The sequence below is a fragment of the Leopardus geoffroyi genome, chromosome B2, assembly GCF_018350155.1.
Source record: "Leopardus geoffroyi isolate Oge1 chromosome B2, O.geoffroyi_Oge1_pat1.0, whole genome shotgun sequence".
Lineage (NCBI taxonomy): Eukaryota > Metazoa > Chordata > Mammalia > Carnivora > Felidae > Leopardus > Leopardus geoffroyi.
In genome coordinates, this window is record NC_059332.1 from 70224254 (window position 1) to 70243737 (window position 19484).

Below are 19484 nucleotides of genomic sequence, written 5' to 3' on the forward strand. Positions count from 1 at the left end.
GGACATTTTAACAATATTTGTTATTCCAGTCATGAGCACAGAATAACTTTTCATTTGTTTATGTCATCTTTAATTTCTCTTATCAGTGGTTTTATAGCTTTTGAAGTATAGATATTTCACCACCTCAGCTAAGTTCATTCCCAAGTATTTTATTCATAGAGCGGCTGAATGGATAAAAACACAAAACCCATGTATATAAGGCCTACAAGAAACTCATTTTTGATGTTAGTATACCCACAGACTGAAAGTGAAAGGATGGAAAAAGCTATTCTATGTAGTGAAAACCAAAAGAAAACTGTAGAACCTACACTTATAGAGGATGAAAACAGACTTCAAAATAAAGACTGTACAAAAAGAGATGGGCATTACATACTGAAAAAGGTGTCAATCCAACAAAAAGATAGAATAATTGTACATATTTATGTACCCAACATGAAAGCACCTAATGATGTACAGTAAATATTAATAGACCTAAAGGGAGTAAATGACAGCAATAAAATAATAGAGGACTTTAATGTCCCACTTATATCAATGGATAGATCATCTAGACAGAAAATCAATAAGGAAACATCAGCCTTAAACAGCACATTAAACCAAATGGACTTAACGGATATTTACAGAACATTCCACCCAAAGGCAACAGAATACTCATTTTTCTCAAGTGGACATGGAATACTCCAAGATAGATCATACATTAGGCCACAATACATCTTAATAAATTTGAGAGGACTGAAATCATATCAAGTATCTTTCCAACAATGGTATGAAACTAGAAATCAAATATTTATGTCCCTGAAACAAATCCAACTTGATAATAATTTATGTTTTTAATTTATTGTTAAATTTGATTTGCTAATATTTTGAGGATTTTTACATCTATGTTTATAAGGGATATTGACCTGTAATTTTCTTTCTTTTGACATATTTGACTGATTTTGGCATCAGGATAGTACTGGCCTTGTAAAATGAGTTTGGAAGAGTTCTCTCCTCTTCTGTTTTTTGGTAAGAGTTTGAGATGGATTAATATTAATTATTCTTTGAATGTTTTAATAGAATTCTCCAGTGAAGTTATCTGGTCCTGGAATTTTGTTTGTTGGGAGGTTTTAGATTAGTAATTCAACCTTTTTTAGTAATTGATTTTTTTCATGTTTCTTATTTCATCAGGATTCAGTCTTGGTAGGTTTATGTTTCTAGGAACCTATGTATTTCTTCTAGGTTGTCCAATTTGCTAGTACATAACTGTTCAAAGTAGTCTCTTATGATCCTTTGTATTTATTTGGTATCAATTGTAACATCTCTTCTTTCATTTCTGATTGTATGTATTTGAGGCAGTTTTTTTGGTGAGTCTAGATAAGGTATGAGAATTTTCCTTATCTTTTCAAAGAAACAGCCCTCAGTGTAATTGGTTTTTCAGTGGTGTTTTTAGTCTTCTTGTCATTTATTTCAGCTCTGATGTTTGTTATTTCCTTCCTTCTACTACACTACTTTTATTCAATGGTATTAAACAATCTAGCCAGAGCTATACTTAGAAAGAAAGAAAAAGAAAGAAAGAAAGAAAGAAAGGAAGGAAGGAAAGAAAGAAAGGAAGAAAGTCATCCCAATTTGAAAGGAAGAAATAAAACTGTCACTCTTTGCAGATGACATATTATATACAGAAAATCCTAAACGTTTTGACCACATCAAAAACGATTAAAATAAATGAATTAAATAAAAATGCAAATAACAAAATCAATACACAAAGGCATGTTGTGTCTTTATACACTAATAATGAATTATCAAAAAGAGAAATTAAGAAAACAATCTCATTTACAATTACATCATAAAGAATAAAATACCTAAAAATAAATTTAACCAATGAAGTAAAAGACTGTATATTGAAAACTTCAAGACTTTGATAAGAGAAATGGAAGAATACAAAAATAAAAAGATATCCCATTTTCATGGATCAAAATTATTATTTTAAAAATTTTCATATTACTGAGAAATCTACACAGTCACTGCAATCCCGATCAATATTCCCATCACATTTTTCACAAGTTTCCTAAAACTTGTATGAATTCATAACAGATAGAATAGCCAAAGCAATCTTGAGAAAGAAGAACAAAGCTGGAGGTATCATCCTCCTTGATTTCAAAGTATATCACAAACCTCTGGCAACTAAAACAGTATAGTATTGGCATAGAAACAGACACATACGTCAGTGGAAAAGAACAATAAGGAAAAAACAGTCTCTTCAATAAATAATGTTGGGGAAATTGAACACCCACATGCAAAAGAATGAAACTGGATTACTATTTTATACATACACAAAGATGAACTCAAAATGGATTAGACTTGAAGTTAAGACATGAACCATAAAACTCCTAGAAGAGCAAATATGCAGTAAGCTCCCTGACATAGATGTTGGCAATGATTGTTTGAACGTGACACCTACAGCAAAAACAACAAAAGCAAAAATGAACAAGTGAGACTACATCAAAGTAAAAAACTTTCACACAGCCAAAACCATTATCAACAAAATGAAAAGGCAACCTACGGAATGTGAGAAAATATTTGCAAATCATTTATGCGATAAAGGGCTAAAAACTAAAATATATAAAAACTAATAGAACTCAGTAGCAAAAAAAAAAAAAAAAAAAAACCACCTGAAGAATCCGATTTTAAAATGGGAAGAAAAATAGATATTTTTCCAAAGAAGATAGCTGTATGAAAATATGATGTCATTAGCCATTAGGAAAATTCAAATCAAAACCACAAACAATGATTCTTGCAGCCAGCAGGGCTTAAAGACTTGAGTTTTAATGGTCAGCAGGCTTGACTGGAATAGAGCTCAGAGGGCACTGTGCTGCTCCTGGAGAGAGGGCAAGCAAATAACCGAGGGGTGAACAACATAAAAATGGTAATCTGGGGAATGCATGGGGCACACAGAGGGGGCACTCTTCACTGTTCTTAGAGTGTGTCTCTGAGAGGTAATATTCACGGAGATGCCCCTCCAGAACAAAGGAACTGGCTGGTGCCATTTCCCTCTCTGCCCCTCAGAATAAACATAGGGCCACCAGTGGGAAGCAGCACAGCACTGACACTGGCTGCCTAATTTGGGTACACCAAGTGCTATCCTACTGCACTCTAGCAGAACTGTCCTCAGTCAAGCTTGCCTCTGTCTCAGTGTGGAGGGCTCCTCCCCCAGAAAACCAATATAAACCCCTGTCCACACCATGTCTCCCAACCATAGAGCTTTGCAGGGCCTCAGTTCTGATGGAACTGGTGTCAGGTCTCCTTTCACAAGCATACCGGAGCACACCTAGTTAAAACTTGCCACATTCAGGCCAGGGACCAAACACTGCCCACAGCAGGCAATGAGAGCTCCTACAAATGACTGGCTTGAAGGAGAGAGCAGCCACAACACAACAGCAGAATGCATGCAGCACACATTGGAGATACTCTCTGAAGCATCAGGCCCTGGGCACTACTTGACATCTTCTTCATAAGGCCATAAATTTCAGGAGTGGGAGACAAAACTGGTTTTTCCAACACAGAAAAGAAGGCAGAGATTTAGACAAAAAGCCTGGATGGAGGAATTTATCCCAAATGAAAGAACAAGATAAGGCCACAGTCAGAGATCTAAGTTAAACAGATATAAGTTGTATGCCTGATGGAGAATTTAAACAATCGTAATACTCACTAGGCTTAAGAACAGAATAGTTGACATCGGTGAAACCCTTACCACAGAGATAACAAGAGTTAAAAAAGAATTAATCAGAGATAGAGAATGTATTAAATGATATTGGAAACAGGATTGATGCAATGAACAGAGCCTGGAAGAAGCAGAGGAATGAAGAATGAATTAGTAATGGAGAAGAGAAAATAATGAAGCTGAACAGAAGATGTTCATCAAACATAAAAATATTCATATTATATTAGTCCAGAAAAGAAGAGAGATAAAAGGGGGCAGGAAATTGATCTGAGAAAAAAATAGCTGAAAACTTCCCTAATCTGGAGAAGAAACCAGATATCCAGATCCAGGAGGCACAGAGAACTCCCATTAAAATCAACAAAATCAGGCCAACACCAAGACATAGTGTAATTAAATTTGCAAAATATAGTAATAAATAAAAATCTTCAAAGGAGAAAGGCAACAGAAGTCCTTAATTTACAAGGGAACACCCATAAGGTTAGCTGGAGAATTCTCAACAGAAACATTGCAAACCAGAAGGGAGTGGTATGATATATTCAAAGGCTGACTGGGAAAATCTGCAGCCAAGCGTAATCTATCCAGCAAGGCTATCATTCAGAATAGAAAGATAAAGAGTTTCCCAGACAAATAAACAATAAAGGAATTGATGACCATTAAACCATCCCTGCAAGAAATATTAAAGAGGACTTTTTGAGTGCAAAGGAGAGACCAGCGTCACAAAGACAAGGAGCAGAAAAAATCTCAAAGGACAATGACAAAATAAGTAATAAAATGACAACAAATACATATCTATCAATAATTACTTCTAATGTAAATGGATGAAATGTTCCAATCAAAAACACAGGATGTCAGAATGGAGAAAAAAACAAGACCCATTTATATGCTGCTTACAAGAGACTCATTTCAGACCTAAGTTATCTGCAGACTGAAAGTGAGGGAATGGAGAAAAATTTATCACACTAATGGATGTGAAAAGAAAGCCAGAGTAGCAATATTTGTATAAGAAAAATGAGACTTTAAAACAAAGACTGTAAAAACAGTCCAGGAAGGGCATTTTATAATCATAAAGGGAACAATCCAATGAAAATATCTAACAATTATAAATATTTATACACCCAACTTAGTGACACCTGAATATATAAAACAATTAATAACATAAAAGAACCAATTGATAACAACACAGTGGTACTAGGGGAGTTTAACATCCATTTTACATCAATGGACAGATCATCTAAACAGAAAATCAACAAAGAAATAATGGCTTTAAATGACATGCTAGACCAGATGGACTTAACATATATTCAGTACATTCCATCCTGAAACAGCAGAATCCATATTCTTTTTAAGTGCCTATAAAACAATATCCAGAATAGATCACATTTTAGGTCACAAATCAGCCCTCAACAAATACAGAAAGACTGACATGATACCATGCAACTTTTCTGGCCACAAAGCTACGAAACTAGAAGCCAACCACAAGAAAAAATTTGGAAAGACCATAATACATGGAGGTTAAACAACATGCTACTAAACAATGAATAGGTCAAACAGGAAATCAAAGACAAAATTTAAAAAATACATAGAAACAAATGAAAATAAAAATGCAACAGTCCAAAACATTTGGGAGGCAGTAAAAGCAGTCCCAAGAGGGAAGTATTTAGCAATACAGGCCTACATCAAGAAGTAAGAAAGCCCTCAAATAAACAACCTAATCTAACTCCTAAAGAAGCCAGAAAAAGAACAAAGCCTAAAACCAGCAGAAGGAAAGAAATATTAGAGTTTTAGAAACTAAAGAAACAAAAGAACAGATCAATGAAACCATAGCTAGTTTCACTGCAAAACCATAGCTGGTTTCATAGCTGATTCTTCACAAAAATTAATAAAATGGATAAATGTCCAGCCAGACTTATCAAGAGGAAAAGAGAAGGACCCAAATAAATAAAATCACAAATGAGAGAAGAGAAAAAAACAACCAAAACTACAGAAATACAATTATAAGAGAATATTATAAAAAACTATGCCAACAAATTGAAAAACCTGGAAGAAATTGATAATTTCCTAGAAACAGATAAACTACCAAAACTGAAACAGGAAGAAATAGAAAACTGGAACAGACTGATAACCAGCAAAGAAAGTGAATCAGTAATCAAAATTTCCCAAAAAACAAAAGTCCAGGACCAGACAGCTTCACAGGTGAATTCTATGAAACATTTAAAGAAGAGTTAATACCTATTTTTCTCAAACTATTTCAAAAAATAGAAAGGCAAGGAAAACTTCCAAGTTTATTCAATGAGGCCAGCATTAGTCTGATAGTAAAACAAGCCAAAAACTAAAAAAAAAAAAAAAAAAGTAAGTACAGGCCAATAGCTCTGATGAATACAAATTTTCTCAATAAAATACTGGCAAATCCAATCGAACAGAACATTAAAAGAATCATTCACTACAATCAAGTGGTACTTATTCCTGGGCTCCAAGGGTGTTTCAATATTCATAAATTAACCAAGGTGATACACCACATTAATAAAAGAATGATAGGATCCTTTCAACAGATGCAGAAAAAGCATTTGATGAAGTACAACATTCATTCATGATAAAAATCCTCAACAAAGTGAGGTTAGATGGAACATGCCTCAACATCATAAAGTCCATATACGAAAACCCACAGCTATTATTATCATCAATGAGGAAAGAGTGAGAGCTTTTTCCTCTATGGTTAGGAACAAGACAGGGATGTCACCCTCACCACTGTTATTTAACATAATAATGGAATTCCAAGCCAGAGCAAGAAATAAAATGCATCCAAATCAGCAAGGAAGAAGTAAAACTTTTACTATTTGCCTATGACACGATACTCTATATAGAGAACTTGAAACACTCCACCAAAAAAACTGCCAGAACTGATACACGAATTCAGCAAAGTCACAGGATACAAAATAAACATACAGAAATCTGCTGCATTTCTATACACCAATAATGAAGCAGCAGAAAGAGATATTAAGGAATCAATCCCATTTACAATTGCACCAAAAACAGTAAGATACCTAGGAATAAACCTAACCAAAGAGGTAAAAAGTCTGTACGAAAACACTGATGAAAAAAATTGAAGTTGACACAAAGAACTGGGAAGATATTCCATGCTCATGGATTGGAAGAATGAACATTGTTAAAATGTCCATACTATCCAAAGCAATCAACACATTTAATGCAATACCTATCAAAATACCACCAAGAGTTTTCACAAAGCTAGAACAAATAATCCTAAAATTTGTATGGAACCACAAAAGACTCAAATAACCAAAAGCAACCTTAAAAAAGAAAAGAAAAGCTGGAAGCATCACAATTCTGGACTTCAAGTTATACTATAAAGCTGTAGTTATCAAAATAGAATGGTACTGACACAAAACAGACACAGAGATCAATGGAATAGAAAAGAAAACTCAGATGGACCTACAACCATCTGGTTAATTGATCTTTGACAAAGCAGGAAAGAATACCCAATGGAAAAAAGACAGTCTATTCAACAAATGCTACTGGGAAAACTGGAAAACTATTTGCAAAAGAATGAAACTGGACTTCTTTCTTACACCATACACAAAAATAAATTCAAAATGGATGAGAGACCTAAGTGTGAGACATGAAACACTGAAAATCCTAGAGGGGAACACAGGAACTAACTTCTTTCACATTGCCTGTAGCAACTTCTTTCTACATATGTCTCCCAAGGCAAGGAAAACAAAAGCAAAGATAAACTATTGGGACTTCATAAAAATAAAAGCTTCTGCACAGCTAAAGAAACAATCAATAAAACAAAGGCAACCTATGGAATGACATATTTGCAAATGATGTATCTGATAAGAGGTTAGTATCCAAACTATATAAGGAACTTATCAAACTCAATACCCCAAAAACAAATAATCAAGTTTAAAATGGGCAGAAGACATGAATATACATTTTCCCAAGGACATATAGATGGCTAACAAACACATAAAATGATGCTCGACATCATTCATCATCAGTGAAATATAAACAAAAACTACAATAAGATATCACCTCACACCTGTCAGAATGACTAAAATTAACAACACAGGAAACAACAGATGTTGATGAGGCTGCAGGGAAATGGGAACCCTCTTGCACTGTTGGTGGGAATGCAAACTGGTGTGGCCACTGTGGAAAACACTATGGAGCCTCCTCAAAAAGTTAAACATAGAACTACCCTATAATCCAGCAATTGCACTACTAGGTATTTATCCAAAGAATACATAAATACTAATTCAATGAGTTACATGCTCCCCAATATTTATAGCAACACTATCTATAATAGTCAAATATGGAAACAGCCCAAGTGTCCATCAACTGATGAGTGGACCAAGAAGATATAAAGATATAGTATGTGTACACACACACACACACACACACACACACACATGTGTATATATATATATATATATATATACGCACATACATACATATAAATATATACACATATGTATATATATATACACACATATAATGGAATATTAGTCATAAAAAAGAATGAAATCTTGCCAGTTGCAATGACATGGATGAAACTAGAGAGTATAATGCTAAGAGAAATAAGAGAAAGACAAATACCTTATGATTTTACTCATATGTGGAATTTAGGACAAAAACAAATGAGCAGAGGGAAAAAAGAGAGAGAGAGAGGTAAACCAAGAAACAGGCTCTTAACTATAGAGAACAAACGGATGGTTACCAGAGGTAAGGAGAGGGAGGGGATGGGTTAAATTGGTGATGGGGATTAGGGAACGCACTTATGATGAGCACCCGGCATTGTATGCAAGTGTTGAATCACTATATTGTACAACCAAAAGTAATATTACACTGTATATTATCTAACTGGAATTTAAATACAAATTCAAAAAAAACCACAATGAGATATTGCTTCATACCTGTTAGAATGGTTATTATCAAAAAAGACTAGATATAGGAAGTGTTGGCAAGGATGTGGGGGGAAAAGAACCCTTGACACTATTGAAGGAAATGTTAATTGATGCAGCCACTATTGAAAACAGTAAGGAGTAAATTTCTAAAAAAAATTGAAAACTAACCCTGTGATCAGCAATTCCACTCCAAAGAAAACAGAAACACTAATTCCAAAAGATATATACAATCCCTGTACTCAATGCAGCATTATTCATAATGGCCAAGACATGAAAATAATCTAGGTGGCCATCACACACACACACACACACACACACACACACACACACACACACACACATGAATATTATTCAACCACATAAAAAATAAGGATAGATCCTGAGGGCATTATGCTTAGTGAAATATGTCAGAGAAAGACAAATACCATGCAATCTCTCTTATATATGCAATCTAAATACATATTTCTAAGTTCATAGATACAGAGAACAGAATTGTAACTATTAGTGGCTACCAGAGGTGGAAGGTAGCAGGGGAAAAAAATGGATAAACTTTACATTTTTTCTTTTGTTTAAGTAAAATGAACAAAAAAATTTTTAAAGTTAAAAAGTAAAAGAAATTGTAACATTTACATTTAAAGTCCATTAACCTTCTGGTAAAGTACTCATAAATATTTCTTAAATCCTAACAGTAAATAAGATTTATTCTCATTGTTCATAAAAGAAAAAAAAACCTAAGTGTGAAAATATAGGATACATTCAAAACTACATGGATGAAAATATATCAGACATGATCTCACAACCTGTGTATGTTTTTGCAAATATAACTTAATATCTGTTGAAAACTATTTTACTTTCTCTCTTTTACCTCCATCACATTAAATTTTGACCACTTTCCAGATAACATAAATGATACCCTTGTTCATTTGCTTTAGATACAGGAAAACACCATATGAAAGTAAAATACTGATATGCTCAGCACTAGCCTAACACTGAAAAGTAAAGTCGCAGCATAGGCAGAGAAACATCATTTTCATTTGTTCATTTGTTTGGTTTGTAACCACGATGACTATTGTCTGCCTTGGTCTCTATGAGCACAGTAAAACTTTATTTGTTAATCATATCAAGGTGCTTGTTATTCCTTGACATAGCTAAAATGTAATGTCTTGAAAAATTAGCCTAGACTCCCCACTTGGTTATAATGACAAGATGATAATACAAGATTACTAAATGATTTTAATTGAATTTGAAAACTCAGGTTAATAATTATTTTGCAAGAAATATTTATGAACCATTTTCCTACATTACTCAGAATGCACGGAGTGGATTATCAAAACCAAGACACTTTCCCACAGCTCTGCCTTTGTCCTGAGTACTCTTCTACTTCACATATATCCCAATCCTGAAGTCTTCCAAGCACTCAATCAAGGGACACCTTCTCTATGAAACATCTTCCACTAGGGCTGATCACTTCCTGTTCTTGCCCCCTCATGGCCCGTACTGAGTTCTAATAGAGTGTGTGCATATGTAAGTCCCACTGACAAATACAGTGGCAGATATCTTATATCTCCAGTTCTGTGACTCAGAATGAGTGCAGTAACCCATCTTCTGCATCCTACAACCACTTGCTGAACATTCCTGAGAAAAATCACAAAGGAAGACCTAATTGTACCATTATATATTCATTGTTATCAATTTCAGCATAGCCATATCACTGAGCCTTTTCTGGTTTTCTCACTTTAATCTCATCTCTGCAAGAACTTGTTCAAACCACCTCTTCTGTCCTCAGATCTCTGAGGTCTCCTCATTTCCTCTCACTGTCAGCAGATAAACTTGTCCTGTACCTTACATAGAAATTAGAAAATATGGGAAGTATCTTAAATTCCTGCTACCAAACATAAAGCTGTCTATCACCTATAAGCATTTTCTTCTCTTTACCAACTTTATAATAAAAAGGTGTTTGCCTCCTCTTATCAATGGTGATGAGGCTATCTAAACTTTGTACCACATCCTATGTCTACAAGAAACTTGACCCACACTTTCACTCCTTTAACTTTAAGCTTTCCCAATTTTCCATATACAAACAAAAGGCTCCCTGAACCCCACATCTTCCTCCAGCCGATATTCCACTTCTAATCAAAATTAAATAGTTGTCAATAGTGCCTACTATTATTTCTACTACTGTTTCTACCATCCTCATCTTCTCAATTCATGGCAATACCTCTCTGATTAAGTTTTATAATGATGAGATGAATTAATCAAGTAACAAGCACAATAAAAGGTAACTATTATTCACCCATTGCTGTTTCAGAAGCATTCAATGGAATGACCACTCTCCTCCTGAAACAGTTCCTTTTGGATATAATGGTGCATATTCTCTGTATTGTTTCCCTACCTCTCTGATGCCTGTTTCTCCTGCTCTCTTGTTGACTTTTCTTATGCCAGCTGATGAGTCAATGTGAAGTTCCTCAGGGGTCTGTTCTTAGGTGCTCTCTTTGGTACACCCTCTATGAGAAATATTTATTGCCCATGGTTTCACTGACCATAACTTTGCTGTATAGGTCAGAGAATCTAGTTGAAAACACCTGTGTACAAACTAGCTTAACCAGAAGAGCTAGTTCATATTAGGATGCTCACAAAATCTTAACAAAGATTTGAGAGGCTCTAAAGCAAATCTTGGAAACAGTATCTGTACTAGGAAGATGTGTTAATGAAAACACTGTGGCTAACTCTGGAAGAACAGGAGGCCCTGCGGCTATGCTTCATCCCCTACACATAGGCATCTCACATTTCTCATGTATACATCCAAGTCTCTCAAAATTGTGTCTGATTAGAGGAACTTAAGTCATGTGTCTGTCCTCACTCAGACTGCAAAGAGTTAACAAATGTTGAGTTTTCTGATTCTTAGTAAGGGAAGACAGGATTTATAGTACAGAGATTACAGAAAATAGGGAGAGTATTCTAAGATACAGGTGATCAGAAATGGCAAAAATCCACTGCAGTCACTCGTATCTACTTGACATTAATATATATCTTTCTTTCCAATATAATCTTTCAAATAGCAACATGCTCCACCTATCCTATTGCAATGACCTATAAACAAATATATCATCACCTGCTCAAGAAGAAACCATTTAATCATAGTCCCGATGGTAGGACCAATGAATTTCATGACAGCTGGCCCACTGATTTATTTCTTTTACTGAAAAAAGAACTCTCAAAAAGGCAAAAATGTTGCATGAATTGTCTTAACAATGAATACGATATTCCATAAAGTCTGTGAATGATGTTGCTGTAGGAAGTAAGATGAACATAGAGGCAAATATAAATCCAAAGAAGGCATTTATCCTACTAAGAACAATCTACTTCTACTCCATAATGAAATTATCCCCATGTAATTAATTTACCACCAAAAATCAGATACTTTCCCTGAGGCATTGAACCCTACTGATGGCTGAGGATTGTTTCCTGCTGCAAGTAAATTGGGTAATCAGCTGTCGCGGTGTCCAAGTCAGCCCTGTTGTGGGAAATCCATGTAAATCTGCCATCCTTGTCACCAGGGCCATTTTATTCCTGAGTGTCCTGGGCAAGTATTGTGGTGACTGTCAAGGAATCAGACTTTCATCCATTTATCAGGTCATTTTGTTCAACTGATTATTGAGAGCTTGCTCCACAACGGGAATCTTTTACAGAGTATTCATGTGGGATGCAAATATTGTCAACATCTCAGCCCATTTTGAGTACGGGGTCCATAAATCTAATCCCAAATCTCCTCTGAGTTTGTTCCATCTGGATTCAGACCACTTGATCAAACTATTGGTTATTACTCATGAATCAGTACAGAACTAGCTTTCAGCCACCTGTCTCTAGACTAAGCAGAAACCAAAACATGCCCCCCTTGAACTTCTACATTTTGAGAGGATTCTCTTTTTCTACTGGCCCTTATGGCCACCATTGCATGGGTTTAATGTGACAGTCCAGTTCTGATTAGTGCTGGCATTTCATGCCAAGTAAACTTAAATTAGAGTCAAATTATTTCCTTCTCAGTCCATTTGTTATAGGACCTCCTCAAGAGTCACACATGTGAATTGACAGAGAAGTAGCAGAGAAAATCTAGTTGGGCTCCTCTGAGCCCTCTTCTTGATAAGGCCTCAACTTTGGTGACAAAGACTATAAACTCTCAGGACAAATTATTTTGTCCACCCACTACACACACACACACACACACACACACACACACACACACACACACACACAGAGAGAGAGAGAGAGACAGAGAGAGACAGAGAGAGACAGAGAGAGAGACAGAGAGACAGAGACAGATCCCACATTAAAAGACTTAAACAAGCACTAGCATAATTTCTAACAGCTCAAAGTTGCATCCCTCGGATGACCCAAACCCTTTTAAAGTGGTTGCCTGAAATAAATCTCAAGGCTGCCAAAATAATTTTTACCATTTCTAGCCAGTACATCAAGTAGGCCTCTGACTTTCCTTTGTTAAAGCATTTACTAACAAAGCCTTACCATTGTGAATCCTTCCTCTGTCCCTCTGAGATATACATGTATCTCCTACAACTGAAGATTGCCAGGACCATATATTTAGCCTGACATGATAGAATTTTGTCCTTGGGTTATGAATCCAATCTGTGAATCATTCCAGTTACTGATTATAATCATTTCAACTATCAGTAGGAACTAAGAAAATAGCAACAGGATGTGTCTGTAAACCACTGTAAAGTAGGATGTGTCCTACTTTGAGTAGACTCACACTAAGCTTCCATTGTTATGGACAGAATGTATCCTTCCCAAAATTCAAATGTTGAAGAGCTAACTCCCCCAATGTAATGGTATTTGGAGGTGGGACCTTTGGGAAACAATTAGGTCTAGATGTCATGAAGGTGGGCTAATCTGCTGGCACCTTGATCTTGGACATCCTGGCTTCCAGAACTGTAAGAAGTAAATTTTATCTTATTTAAACTACCCAGTCTATGGTACTTTCTTATAGCAACCAAGCTGAGCTAAGACAATTATTAATCACCTGGCATCTAATAACTCCAGCATTGTTAGTAAATTACAGAAATGGTTTAGGTTCAGCCAGTAGTATTAACCTGGAATTGGTGTCTAAGACTTAATGAAATGTCTAGGTATTTCTCTTCTTTTAGTATACAGTTGGCCTTGTAAATAGCACAAGCTTCTTAGGAGAAGAGGAGCAATAGCCAGAGTTTATTGACTGCTTAATATGTATAAGGCAATTTTCTAGTGCTTTACGTATATTAATTTATTTTATCACCTTATCCAGTGATCATATAAGCTCCACTGGAATCAGAAAACTCATTTCTTTTTTTTAAATTAAGTTTATTGATTAATTTGAAGGAGTGCAGATATAGGGAGAGGGAGGGAGAATCCCACTGCGCAATCAGTGCAGAGTCCCTCCCGGGTCTCGATCTCATGGACTGTAAGTTCGTGACCTAAGCTGAAATCAAGAGTTGGATGTTTAGGGGCGCCTGGGCGGCGCAGTCGGTTAAGCGTCCGACTTCAGCCAGGTCACGATCTCGCGGTCCGTGAGTTCGAGCCCCGCGTCAGGCTCTGGGCTGATGGCTCAGAGCCTGGAGCCTGTTTCCGATTCTGTGTCTCCCTCTCTCTCTGCCCCTCCCCCGTTCATGCTCTGTCTCTCTCTGTCCCAAAAATAAATAAACGCTGAAAAAAAAAATTAAAAAAATAAAAATAAAAAAAAAAAAAAAAGAGTTGGATGTTTAACCGACTGAGCCACCCAGGTGCCCCAGGGAACTCCTTCCAAAAGCAGTGTCTCAAAGGTCTTCAAAGATCTATCAAGAAAAGTCATTACCATGCTTTTAAATAACTCTGAGTCTCTCCTTCCCAATTATTTTGATCAATAGCTGCACTCCAGGCTTGTGGGTTCTACCAGGGAATCAGTTTAGGAGTTAGAACCATCTATGATAATTCACTACAAAAATTTCCATAATTTATTGGCTTTATATTTATTTTATTAACTCAAGAAATTTTATGGCATATTTACCTCATTCAGCATAGGTCAACCTTATGTATAAGTTTCAGTCAAGCAACCAAGAAAGCAACTACAATTTGCTGTTGACTGAACGCAAAAAGAAGCAACAGCAAAGGGCACAAGAAAAATGGGTTCCCTTGCAAGGTTCTAATCTTAGGGGTCTTGAGGCAAGGCCTGAACTGGGAAAGTTCTGTTTTGCTGCAAAGACACTCCAGGAAGTTAGGGTGTTTAGGGGTTCTCCCAAATGGCTTTTTAATTCTGGTGTTGTGCTCTTTTCTACTCAACATCCTGTTACTAAGAAATCTGCCAAAGATGTGAATTCAGACTAATATGCAATTCAGCAAGCCAGAGCATCAGATAGAATGTTTTATTTTTGGCTATGTCAGTACTGTTGTAACACTTTTGACTCAGACATAGGAAGTCCCCAGTTCTCCTACTATGCCTTGGGCCAAGAACTTAAAACTTTGATATTATCATTTGCTGTTGCTAACCTCTGCAGTATAGTTGAAGCCCGTTCCTTTTCTTCCTTGTAATCCCTAGTTTTTCCTATCAACAGCTACATGTTTTTTTTTTTCAAAATCTTGTCTTCAGTAGCCATTTCATTTTAGAAGATAATTTAAGTAACTCTTTCACATGCTGTGCCATTAACTACCAGAGTTCCCAGTTCTGTACTGTGTCTTCAGTGTCTTCAAACCCAACGAGCATAAACAATCTATTCACATATGACAAAAATCATATGGTATTCGTTTTTCTCTACCTGGCTTATTTCACAAATTTTTATTTTCTTCATGGCTTGTTGCCTTTCCTGGCACCAAATACCATATTGGTCAGGATTCTTCACTGCAAACATTAGGAAATATTCTAATTGAGGGGAAAATTAATGTTTAAAGGGATCTTAGGAAGCTCATATAAATTAGAGAAGAGCCAGAGGGCAAGATTCTGAAGATACAGGATCCATGACACCACACTATAGAGGCTGCTCTGAAGAAAAGATATCATGGTCATGCCCCTTGGAACTGCTTGCCCTTAGGATTGGATGCCTGATGCTCCACTCCCTTCCTTCCCTCAAACATCGGAAAAAAACAAAGTCTCTGTCATTACATGTGCCAGTGTGTGTATTCCCTTTTTCATGGTCACCTTTTCACAATGCTAGCTTTCTAGTGTAAATATCAAGTGGATTCAAATATTTGGAGAAAATAAAGTCACATACCTGCATCTAAAACTGCAAGAAAAGGGGCGCCTGGGTGGCACAGTTGGTTGAGCGTCCAACTTCAGCCAGGTCACGATCTCGCGGTCCGTGAGTTCGAGCCCTGCATCAGGCTTTGGGCTGATGGCTCAGAGCTTGGAGCCTGTTTCCGATTCTGTGTCTCCCTCTCTCTCTGCCCCTCCCACGTTCATGCTCTGTCTCTCTTTGTCCCAAAAATAAATAAAAAATGTTGAAAAAAAAATAAATAAAACTGCAAGAAAGTTGGGAATATAATTATTCTGTCCTCAGCCTTGGAAAGAAAGATTTATAACGTGAAAAATTGCCAAAATGTAGAGAAAATACTGGGCCACAATGAACAATAAATATCTACAACATGAGCCATATGTTAAAATCACCTAAAATGATATCATCAATCCAGTAATAGTCATTACTTTACTCACCAGTGTTTTTGGATCTCTTTCGCTTCTGAGGTAATAATTGGAAACTACATTTACCTCCCTCTAGAATTCAGCAGAGGTCAAATAACTTACCTCAGCTGATGAAGTGTAAATGGAAGTGACAGTTGTCATTTCAGGACAGAATCTTTTCGAGCTGATATGCCTTTTAAATACTCTCTTGCGCTGCCATAGGGAACACTGAATCCCCCAATAGATATGGTAGCATCATAACAAAGTAAGGTCTCAATCAGTTTGGGTATCTGAATTGATAATCTGAAAAAGTTCCCTCTTGACCTGTAATGGGCATGTAGCAAAAGCAAGAAATGAAACTGATTCTAATTCCCTGAAATTTTGCTGTGACATGTTCATGCTGACTGATAGAATCTCAGATCTTTCTTCAATTGTACTTTTTATATTGTATATACATAACAGCTTACAAGTCATGACACAAGGTTATCGCAAAAGCACTTAATTCAATATATCCAAAATTGAACTCATGAGCACTTCTATAAACTATTCTTCCTCCAGCGTTTCCTGCCTTAGTAAATCCGACAATCACGTGTTTGCTCAATCTAAAAACATAAGAATCTTTCCTGAGTTTTCCCGTTTTCTATTACTCATATACTGTCAACTTCCAAGTACTATGGTTTTCAGTTCCTCTATTTCTATAGTCCTGAACCCCACTTTCAATAGCCAATCCAAAAAACGATCAACTCTTACACGATTTAATGAAATAGCCTCATATCTACTTATGCATATTTATCACTGCCTTATAACCTAGCCTCCACACTATAGCTAATATGTTTTCATTTTTCAATATATTATTCAATATTTAAAATTTCCTCATTAAAACCATCAATGACTTCTCATTTCGCTTAGCATAAAGTTGAGGCTTCTGATTGAGATCTTAAAGGTTCTTCATGGTCTAGTCTTTTGCTCATCATAACTTTACTCTTTTCTCCAGAAGTGCTGACTGGCATTCCATTCTTAAGATGTGCTATCCTCTTTCCTACCTTATAGCTTATGTTCCTGCTGTTGTTTCCTCAATCTTTAGACTCTTCTCTAACTACTCCATTACACCCATTTCTACTGTGACCACCACTATCTTGCTATATCCACCCACTCTCCTTTCTAATGCCCATGCATTCCTTACATCTTTGCTTAACACCACTGCCTTAGGAAACATGCCTCTATTCTTTAATCCTCCAATTACATTCTCCCAAAGAAGGTCACACTTATTATTCACTCTTATCCTCCTTTTGTTATAATTCATTTGAGGTTTGCTTTCCCAAAATAGTGTTTAAGGTCCCAGATGAAGAAAACATTGGCTTGTCTGCCATTGTTTCTTTGATGCCTAACAAAATGTATGTAATTGGTGACATTTTTTTGAATGAGGGTCTGAAGTTGAGTAAATGAATGAATGACTCCTAGAAGATGCTTTCACATCCTTACCATACTTCTGTTTTTTTGTTGATTGTTCTACTAACCTAAGTTTATGTTTAGCTTTTTCAAAAATTAAAAAATGCCCTGTTGTTTGATGTTTACATCACATTATCTGCCCATCTGTTCTTTTTTTTTCCATTTATTCTACTTATATTCAGCTTATTGCTTTCATTGAGAAGCATTTTAGTTTCAATCTTCTTAATTGTTTGGAAACCAGGAGTTGGTCTGTTTATTTTTCATACCTCATGCTGGCACAGAATGCTGATATTTTTTTTGGATTCAGGTATTTACACAAACTATTAAAAGTCCTCTATATCTGGGGAGGTACAGAAGAAAACCAAAAATTCTGATACTTGGGTTTTTCCCCCTTCAAATTAAAAGGAAACCTTTTGGATTTAAAATATCTGCAGCTTAATCCATGAGAATATACTAACCCTTACATACAGAAAGCACTTCAGAAAATTACACAAATATTAAAACCTAGACTTGAAATAACATCTATTTGAAAATCACTTTTAGTATTTAATATGACTGATAATATCCTGTTAATAATAACCATTATATAAATAAATCCAAGTACATGATCTATTTATATAACAATCTAAGTAATGTGATAGAAAGGAGAACAGGTAAATTTTCATATAGATTAAGTTGGTGCATATGGATCTGAAGCATAATCCATTGATGGAATGTAGGAGAGGATATTTAAAAGCCTATTCAAAGAGTAATTTATGAGTCTTCCAGGATATTTGGTCTCCAATCAATAAATCATGAGCCATTGGGGTTTGTTAATGAGCACCGTGTTTGGGATAGATAGTAGCAATTTGGCAGATCCCACAGGTGATTTTTTTTTAAATGCGTCCAAATTCTCCATAGATCGCTCTTACCTTTCATCACAGTGTTTCTTTGAAGGGTGCATGGGGGCTGTCATAAATAGGTTTTCTCATACTATGTTGAAGAACTGAGAAAACTATACAAATGCAAATTTAGAAGCATTAATGGATCTTCCCTTGAAGCTGCCTGGATATTGTTCAGAGAAATAAAGAAATAACAAGCATCGTGGCAAACAGCAAGGAAGAAAACTTAAAACGCAATTGCAATATAGTCTTCTGGCACGTTTTAAAAGAGCACTGGTATAATTAAAGAATGATCTGCAATGATTTTTTCTACATATATAAAGAATTTCAGATGACACACAACTTTTAGGGGCAAATATATGATTTGGACACTACTTGGATGTTTATTGTGGGCAACACATCTTGTCTACCATCATACCCAGGTCAAAGATCTCTTTAAGGATTTTATTTCAGGTAAAGAGGGTTGCAGCCTGTCTTGCTCCATGGTATTAGAGTTATAATCAGAAATCTCTTAAAACCTTTCATCTATTGAAAGAAATTTAAAATCTCACCAGTATATCTGCTTTGCTTATTGCTGTTTACACTCAAGGAAGATCCATTTTGTGCTTTTTCTGTTGAGATATGTGCCATTACCCAGAGACATAAACTCTTCTAGAGACAGGATATATGTCTCAATACCTGTATTAACTATATATCTCTGATTCTTTGACTTCTGGGGACTTGTGGACCCTGGAGAGACTGCCCATCCCATGGCTAGCCAATTCTTAGAGATAGTGAATCATTTGCCTCAGAACACATCTTTTCTATGCAAACCAACTAATTGAGAGCTCATATTCCTTCCACCTCCTTTATGGGGCTCTCACAAGGCTCTCCCATTCCAGGCCACTCACTATCTACCTGCC